Source organism: Microtus oregoni, unplaced genomic scaffold, assembly GCF_018167655.1.
Source record: "Microtus oregoni isolate MIOR12 unplaced genomic scaffold, Mior012 000115F_ref0000277, whole genome shotgun sequence".
Taxonomy (NCBI): Eukaryota; Metazoa; Chordata; class Mammalia; order Rodentia; family Cricetidae; genus Microtus; species Microtus oregoni.
Genome location: NW_024544744.1, coordinates 1,632,385 through 1,641,296, shown reverse-complemented (window position 1 = coordinate 1,641,296; position 8,912 = coordinate 1,632,385). Strand labels below are relative to the sequence as shown.

Genomic DNA, 8,912 nt, shown 5'->3' with positions numbered 1-8,912 from the left:
CCTTTCCACATTTATTCCACAAATAAGAGAAATGATGCTATTACCAGATGCCACTTAATGCTGCAGAATACAGGGAATGGCTCCTTGCTATTAGAAAAATCCAGCTTCAGTAGAGGCACTAGATTGGAGAGATGGTTTAATCTCTTAAGATTCAGTTACTACTGAAATCCCAGTATCTTCATACAGTCACAACTAACTCTCAGACACAAGGAAGGCAGGCACAGCTTGCAGCCCTTGCATTGAAAAAATTCAGGCTTGATATCTACTATATACTACTTACTATTCCAGGTCTGTGGCATGAAAAAGTCATGTAATTAGTCTAGTTTGGATATGAGCTTGAAGGCAGGGACCTGTGACTCTTCCTTTACACTTTAACTTGAACACTTCCCACAGCTTTAAGTACATAGAAGGTACTTGATAAATACATATTTTTGAAATATATGTGTCTCTGGTGTGTTTTGCATTGAAATTTCCAGAATTTTTAATTATCCTGATTCTCACTCCAAAGGCAACATTTATTAATAGCTGAGTTTCTGATACAGCCACTCTGAATCTCAGGCCAGAAGTGGAGATGGTATTTTCTTCAGTGACTTTCTAGATCGCTGAGCTGTGATCACATTAATGTGGCAACACTACAGAACATACAATGACCTACGGATTTCTTGGGCAGAACCTCGTGACGGCATGAATAATGCAGTGGGGACAGCAGCCAAATGCATATTCACTCTCAGTCCTGGTTACGAATTGTCACATGATTTCAAAGGTTTGTGGTTCTTAGGCCAGTGTGAAAAAGTCAGAAGAGTTCGTATCTCCCTTCTCGCTGTTGCTAGTATTCCTGAGGAAAAGGAGCATTGCAGATAATATTAACTTATAACTTAGGATTCCATGATTAATACTGCATAATGTGGGGAACAGATTCTTTCTGCTAGAACAATACAGCTTCAACAGAGGCACTGGGTTGGAGAGATGGTCCCATCCCTTAAGATTCAGTAACTACTGAAGTCCCGGTATTTTGATGCCATCACGACTAACTCTCAGACATAGGAAGGCAAGGAGAGCTTATGGTCATTGCACTGAGAAGAATCAGGCATGGCAAGGATTCTGCCGATGAAACTGAGAGGAGCTAAAAAGACATCTTCTAAAATATCATTTTAAATGAGGAATTCTAGAAAGAATCTCTATCTCTAACAACAGGGAGTTGGCTAGACAAGCCATGAAAAATTCATACAATCAAAAGCTTTTCAGAAATAATAAATGCTATGTAGAGATGGGCAATTACCTGGAAAGATATTAAAACACATTGTTAAATGAAAACAATGAGTTATAAATGTGTATTTGAGTAGCTCTTGCCTAGAAAATACCCCCAGCTCATCTCCTCTCCTGCTAGTTTATCAGTCACTTGTCAATTTAGGGCTAAACAGCCTGGCTAGCTCACTGTGCAAAGGTTATGAGGCATTTTAGGGTTATTTCTCTTTTTTTCTTTTCTTCAAGTTTTTGATATTGTTGCTGTTGGGTGTGTCTTACTTTTAGAGAAAGAAAAAACAGGATGAATAATAATGAGCTAGTATTAGGTGGAGAAAGACAAGGCCAATGGCTGGGGGAAGAACTTCTGTTCTGACCCCCAGAGTCATCCTCAAAGTGACTTCGCAAAGCTACAGTAGTTCAAGCCTGTGTCTTAACAGGTTTGGCTATTAGTTTAAGCTGCCCTGCAATATAAACCAAAGCATGCCTATGTCTGAGCCCTGCTCAGACCCCCGCCTTCTATATTCAAGGAGCCACAATACAAATATATATATATACATATATATATGTATATATATATATATATATATATATATATATATATATATTGCTTCTCCTGATGAGTGGGGCCACAGATGTACTAATTTTATGAATGGTTGATTGGTACTATTTTACTATATAATGTGTGTGTATGTGTGTGTATCTGTAACACACTTCCCTATAATACATGTACAAGCTAGGAGTTAACTGTCATTTATTAATGATCCTGATAGTTTTTTGACACTTAGATATGTTTTTTAGCTCTGCTAGCTGCCCTATTATGCATATTACATAGAAGTGGATGTGTACGGTCATATAATATTCCCAAGTAAAACTTCAGTAACTGAGACTTCGCTGTTTGAGAGCTTCCTTGTGTGTTTACATCTTTAATATATAAACAGCATATTCAGAGTTGCTTCAAAGCTAGTTCTCCTTGAGGTAAATCACTGTTCATGACTCAGTGGGTCTCGGTGGCAAAGGTACAAATAAAACTCATTTGGTTTAGCTAAAGATTTTAATCGAAGATGGGATGCTGAGGCTTGAAAAGGACTAAAGATAACATTCCCGAACTGATGGAAAGGTGACACCCAGGAGAAGGGTCACCCAAGGTCACAGGCAGTCTAAAGTCCAGGAGCTCAGGGGAACAGAAGCAGGTAGGTAGTTGATGGATCTGTCTTTTCCCCCTCCAGCTTCTCATGCTTAAGTCCAGTTGAAAAGCCCCAGGAAGTGCTCCAGCGGGGTGCAAAGCCCCAGGACTAAGACAGTGGGGAGGTAAACAGAATGGATACCGGTGCTGAGCGGGGAACAAAGAGTGAGAAGACGGGCATGTTCAGCTTATTTACGCGTGGATCTTTTTCAAGTGACGGCTCTGTCCCAGACACTAAGCAGAGATAGGCTTAACTCAAGAAGCACTGCTTGGGCTTTGTAAGATCAGTCAGGCACAGCCCTCAGGGCAGCTTCCTTTCTGGAGACTTCTGTTTACAGCGTTTCGATAGTGGCCGCTCTGTGCGGGGTTGGACTGCCAGTGAGGTTGACTACATCTCGCGTTTGCTTGCTGTTCTGCATAATGGAGCTCTCTGAAAAGCCTGACCTATAGAAGGGCAGCACTTTTGGTAATTAAACCTGGGATAAAAACACAGTTGTGTTTTAGAATATGACGTAAGGGAGTTTTCTCGGTTCTTTGTTGGCTTTAAAGGAAAAGGGCAAAAAAGGCGCAACCCAGGAGAGGCGACAGGAGGCAGGAACAGAAGCAAAGGGCTTAATGAGCTCTTCCAAAGGAAATTTACAAACTGAAAGACTGTAAGCCTTCCTGAAGCCGGACTTGAAAGCTGGAGGCAAACAGGCAAGTGGAGAGAGAAATTTCTGGGACTAGGCTGTAGACGAAGGCAGTGGATTCCTAAAGACAGAACCACTCGGGGTGAGGGATTACAGAATACACTTTGTAATTCTGGGAGAGTATGCTGACCCTGCCAGTCTGTGGAGTCCAGGTTAAGTTGGTGTGTATTTCCTCTTCTCTTCTCTGGCCACACTGAAGGTCATTTTCTTTCACAGCGCTGTCACTCTCTTTAGTGGTAAGCGGAGGCGTTTGAACAGCAGGGGTGTGTCCTGCACACAGCAGACTGCTCCTTCAGGGCTTTTGAACGGCTGAGAATTTCTAATCAAACACAGAAAGCTTGGAAACTGGGATGTTTGTTTTCCAGTTCGGGTTCTGCTTCTGTGTAAACTTTGAGCAAAGCCACTTAATGTCTCTGAACCTCAATTTTCTCATCCGTGATGTGGAAGTAGTGGGAAGATATGATAGGAACAGAACAGGACTTGGGAAGTCAGTGTGGAATCAGGCAAAGTGCACCTGTGTGTGGCATAGGACGCATCAGCCTGCTCCTCTAGATTCCCCAAGACCTTTTGTCAGCATTCTGGGGGGCAGAGGAAGGAGGCACAGCTCCCCACTGTCACACTCAGCTGCCCGAGGAGTTCCCCTAGTTACTTAGGGACCTGGATTCAGAGCAAGCACAGAGGAGACTCTCAGGACTACCCTGTTGATGAAGCAGAGGTAAGGTTTAATAAAGACATTTTAATATAGGTTTGAGTACAAGGTCAAAGGAAGGGGTCAGCGCTCAAAATGAAAGAGACATAGCGGAGTGTGGGTGTGTGACTCTTCATTAGGAAGGGGCGCAGAAATCAAGACATACATGTGGGTGCGGACTGATTGCTTTTAACAATCGTTAGATGCAGGATTTGGGTCAGGTTTGATGTTACTGTCTTTACAGGTTGCTAAGAAACTTAAATGAGAGTCCCGGACAAGACTATAACTGATAAGACTCCCAAGATGTGCAAAGGCAAGCTATTTTCACTGTGAACATTAATGCTGCTGCTTATAATTCACAGGTATGTGTGAATTAGGGGGAGACATGACCCTGCCCCAGGTTGTGTGATTTCAGGCCTTGAACCTGGCTCACTCCTGTTCTAACCTAAGTGTATGTGGAAGGAATATAAACTCTACGCTGGTAGCCTCATAGCAAATGGTGCCACTCGTAAAGGAACTTGCTTCTTTGCTGGTGAGCCGTTTTACCCAGCGTCCCAGGTGAGAATATTTTTTTCTCCTGTCTCAATATCTGCCTGTTGTCTCTGCCTTGCCCCCTCTTTGACGACGAACAGATGGCACAAATCAAAGTCCCTCAAGATTAGACAAGTTCAGTTTGAACTCAACGCTTCTGTAACTTTCCCTGAGACTGAGTTTCAGAACTGCCCTGTGTCCTTGAGCTGCCAATGACATGACGTTGCGTTGCTAATCCCAGGCTTAAGGTCTTGCTCTCTCCCCAGCTGTGATGATCTATAAACAAATAAAGCACCACTTAATGAAGAGAAATGCCAGCAGATATTTCAGAAGCATTCAAGTTTAGAAAATCGCTTTTACAATGTGAATAAATTAAATATGTCATATTAATCTTTCTTAAAGCTATTTATTAAACATTTGGTTTCTTGTGACATGATAAAGAGCTACAGCAGGATGATATTAAGAAGTCGCTGGGAGAAGACCTCTCCTTGACTTACTTTTCTTTTTTTTAAATTTTTATTTATTTATTTATTTATTTTGACTTACTTTTCCAAAGAACTTCTAGATGTTGAAAATACATTATTTTCGTGCCACATCTAACCATTGATCATTTGTAATGTGGCGAATCCAAATGAGGAATTAAGTTTCAAGTTTCAATTTATTTGAACTAATTTTAATTTAAATTAATTTTGGACAGCACACCCTTACAGAGTCTTCAATGTTTCCATTAGGAGCAGAAAATCCAGTCCACTTTCTAGAGCAAGATTTTTAAAAATATTTATTTGATCATTTCATACATGTATATAAAAAATTTCAGACATTTCCATTCCCTATTACCCTCCCTTATCCCATCTTTGTCCTGCTGAAACCCTTTCCCAGCAAGTTCTACTCTGTCCTAGTTACTGTTCTATTGCTGGGAAGATTCCATGACCAAGACAGCTTATAAAAGAAACCATTTAACTGGGGGATTTCTAACAATTTCATAGAGTTAGTCCATGATCATCATGTCAGCGAGCATGGCAACTGACAGAAAGGTGTAGTACTAGGGTATATAGCTGAGAACTTACATCTTAACCATATGCAGGAAAGACAGAGAGAGAGACAGAGAGACAGAGAGTGTCTGGGCCCAGCATGGGCTTTGGAAACCTCAAAGCCTACCCCAATGACATAACTCCTCCAAAAAGCCCATACCATCTAATCTTTCCTGAACAGTTCCAGCAACTGGGAACCAAACATTACAATATATGAGCCAATGGGACACATTCTCATTCACACCACCAAATTCTACTCCCTGGCCTCTTTAGGCTTGGTAGCCATATCACAATGCAAAGTGCATTTAATCCAACATAAAACAAACAAACAAACAAAAAAAAACACAGTCCTTCAAAGTCTCTTTTGAGACTCAAGGAAATTCTTAACTATAATCTATTATAAAAATCAAAATCAAATCACATACCTCCAATATGCAATGGAACAAACTGTACCTAACTATTCTAAAAGGGAAGAGAGGGGACACAGCAAGGAAATACAGTATCAAAGCAAGACCAAAACCCAGCAGGGCAAACTCTAAATCCTGACTTAATTGGCTCCTTGGATCTCTTAGCCCATGCAGTTTTGTTGATTACAACACACTTGTCTTTTCTGCTAGTTCTACAACCTGTCTGCATTTCTCCTTGACAGGTACCCCACAACTCTGGCATCTCCAGCATTTTGGGGTCTCCAACACAATCCAGGCTTCACCTTCAAAGTTTCACACAATGATCTCTCAAGACCTCCATGCAGGGATTCCCCTGTCACATGCCTGGCCTTTGCAATTTTTCTTAACCATGTAGGAATGTTCAACAACCCTCTTACTCCAGTATCCTTGACTTTAAAGCTAGAACCACGTGGCTGAAGCTGCCTAGTTCCTCTGCTTAGTTGACCTGGAACCTGGTCCATTGTGGAATATTACTTTAACTGTGTAAAGATGTGTTACATTTGTTTATGCTTTGGACTATTACTTTAACTGTATAAAAGTGTGTTACATTTGTTTATGCTGCGTTTGTTTAATTATGTAAAGATGTATTGCTTTTGTTTTACCTTGCTTGCCTAATGCACCTGATTGGTGTAATAAAATGCTGAGCAGTCAGTAGCTAGGTGGGAGAGGGGTAGGTAGGGATGGCAGGCAGAGAGAATAAGTAGGAGGAGAAATCTAAGCTCAAGAAAGAAGAAGGAGAAGAGAACGAGGGAGAAAGAGAGAGACATGCCTAGGGCAAGAAGCCAGGCAACTGCCACTCAACCAGACATTGGAAAAAGCAGGAAACTAATGTACAGAAAGAAAGGTAAAAAGCCCAAAGACAAAACATAGATCAATAGAAACAGGTTAATTTAAGTTAAAAGAGCTAGCCAGAAATGGGCCTAAGCCAGGCCAAGCATTCATAACCAATAAGTTTCTGCATCATGAGTCAAGAGCTGGTTGGTGACTCAAAAGAAAAAGGTTGGTACACTGGTTCACTCATGACTTACATTGATATAGCTTTGACTTGCTGATGGTTTCCTTTATTGAATTAGCTGGGTTAGGGACTTGCCCTGAGGGCTCCATTTCCTTTATTCCATTTTGAAACAGGCCTTTCTTTAAACATTTTATTTCTTTGAGCAAAGGAGTTGACTCCAACAATACATTTCTTGGTTCTCCTTTCCTCCTCAAACTGTGTATTTCATATTTCTCCTTGCTCAGCTTGCTCCTTTTCATTACAGATCAACAGGGTTCACTAATAGCCACACAGCAGAGTCATCATTATGCTACCGTGAGATCTCCTCTGCTAATGACATCAGTCCATCAGATTTGTTTGATTTAGCCTCTAATAGATTTTTTTTTTTGACAAGAGCAGAAAGCAGCCACATTTTCTGCCAAAGTATCACAAGAATGTTCTCTAGTGTTCCTCCCCTCTGAAACCTTTTGAGCTGAGCGGCTACAGTTCATATTGCTCCCCGCAGTACTGTCTTCCAGGCTTCTTCTAGGACTCCCCATTAAGCCCCATTTATAATGTTCAACCACTTTCCTAGTCCAAAGTCCCAGAGTCTTCTCTATGTTCTGCAATCAAAATCTGTGATATCTTCCATCAGACCCACAGTTAACCTGCAAGCTCCACCTGCTGAAGGATCAGGAAACTTCCTGGAATGCTGGGTATTGTAGTGCTATGGTAGCAGTGTGGTTTTGTTCTTAAAAGTCCCCATAACACATGTCTTGGGGCAACTTGCTAGGAATTCCAGGGAGTGGTCCTGACCAAAGTCCATCCTGTCAGTATTTAATTAAAGCTTGTGGGATAACCATTTTGTATGCTGTGAAAATGTTATATAACCATTGGTTAATAAAGAAGCCGCTTTGGCCTATAGCAAGGCAGAATAAAACCAGGTGGAAAATAATAAAAGCAGAGATACAGGGAGAAGTGCAGAGGAAGAGGAGATGCCAACAAGCTGTTGGAGCAACAAGATATACTAGAGAACATGAAGCCATGTGGCAAAATATAGATCAATAGAAATGGGTTCATTTAAGTTTTAAGAACTAGTTAGTAATAAGCCTGAGCTATAGGTCAAGCAATTTGTAATTAATATATGTTTCTTGTAATTCTTTGGGACTGGGTGGCCAGGGAACAAAAGCACTGCCTCTGTTCACAAAAGCTTGCTTCAAATTTGACTCAAAATTGTAGAACTTGTTTTTTCCTTACAATTCTCAGGATTAACACTTTAGCAATAAGAATTTGCCCATTTGTTCTGATGTGTAAACAAGAGAAGCGGTGATAGTCTATTGTTTGGGAATTTTTTTTTCAAGACTGGCACTATTGACATTTGGTGGTGCCTGAGCATTAGAGGACGTGGAAGCATTCCTGGCCTCTCCCTAATGAATGGCAACTACCAGCCTCTTTACCCTAGTTGAACCAATGAATCCAGACATTGCCACATATCTGGATTGCCACATATCATCTGGAGGGTATCTTGCCCCAGGTTTATAGTTACTTCTCTTTGTTCTTTACAATATTTTTCTAGTAATTAGCCAGAGACCAGGTTCCTTACCAAGTGTATCCATTAGATGAAATTATTAGGAATTTGTTGTCAGCAGCCAAGAAAGGTAGATGCGAGCAAGGGCAGACTCCCACATTAACATATCTTCAAAGTGTCCTGCCTTTTGGTTTGCACTAAATCTAAATTCTTCTCCTTTTCCTCCTCCTTTCCCTCCTCCTCCACCTTACATTTCTCCTCCTAAGTCATGTGACTGAAAGTGTTCCTTTTGCTTTTGAACATCTTCTCCATGACATTAAGATAAGCATGGTCCATTCCCTCCAACACAGTGCATTCACAATCTTCTCTTCTTGAACTTTAACCCTAAACTGAGAATATTCAGCAATATATATCGTATCATAGCGTGAGCATGCTTAGGAATGCATACCGAGCTACAGTGTGCTTTCTAATATGAATATACCTGGCCTTTGAATTAAAATTTCCAAACTTATTTTGTCCCAGGAGGACACTGCTTTAAAAATAACTCCTGTGTTCTCCTTGCCTGCTATAGGTAAGAAATCTTTCTCAATTATTTATA

The 8,912-nt window shown here is 40.9% G+C and overlaps 1 long non-coding RNA gene across 1 annotated transcript; it reads left to right on the top strand.

Annotated features, from left to right (window-relative positions):
- Positions 1–2,878: 2,878 nt before the first annotated feature.
- LOC121443930 lies at positions 2,879–6,178 on the top strand. Its single transcript, XR_005973730.1, has 3 exons — positions 2,879–2,894; positions 4,050–4,167; positions 6,017–6,178. It is a non-coding gene; the product is annotated as an uncharacterized LOC121443930 (long non-coding RNA).
- Positions 6,179–8,912: the final 2,734 nt, after the last annotated feature.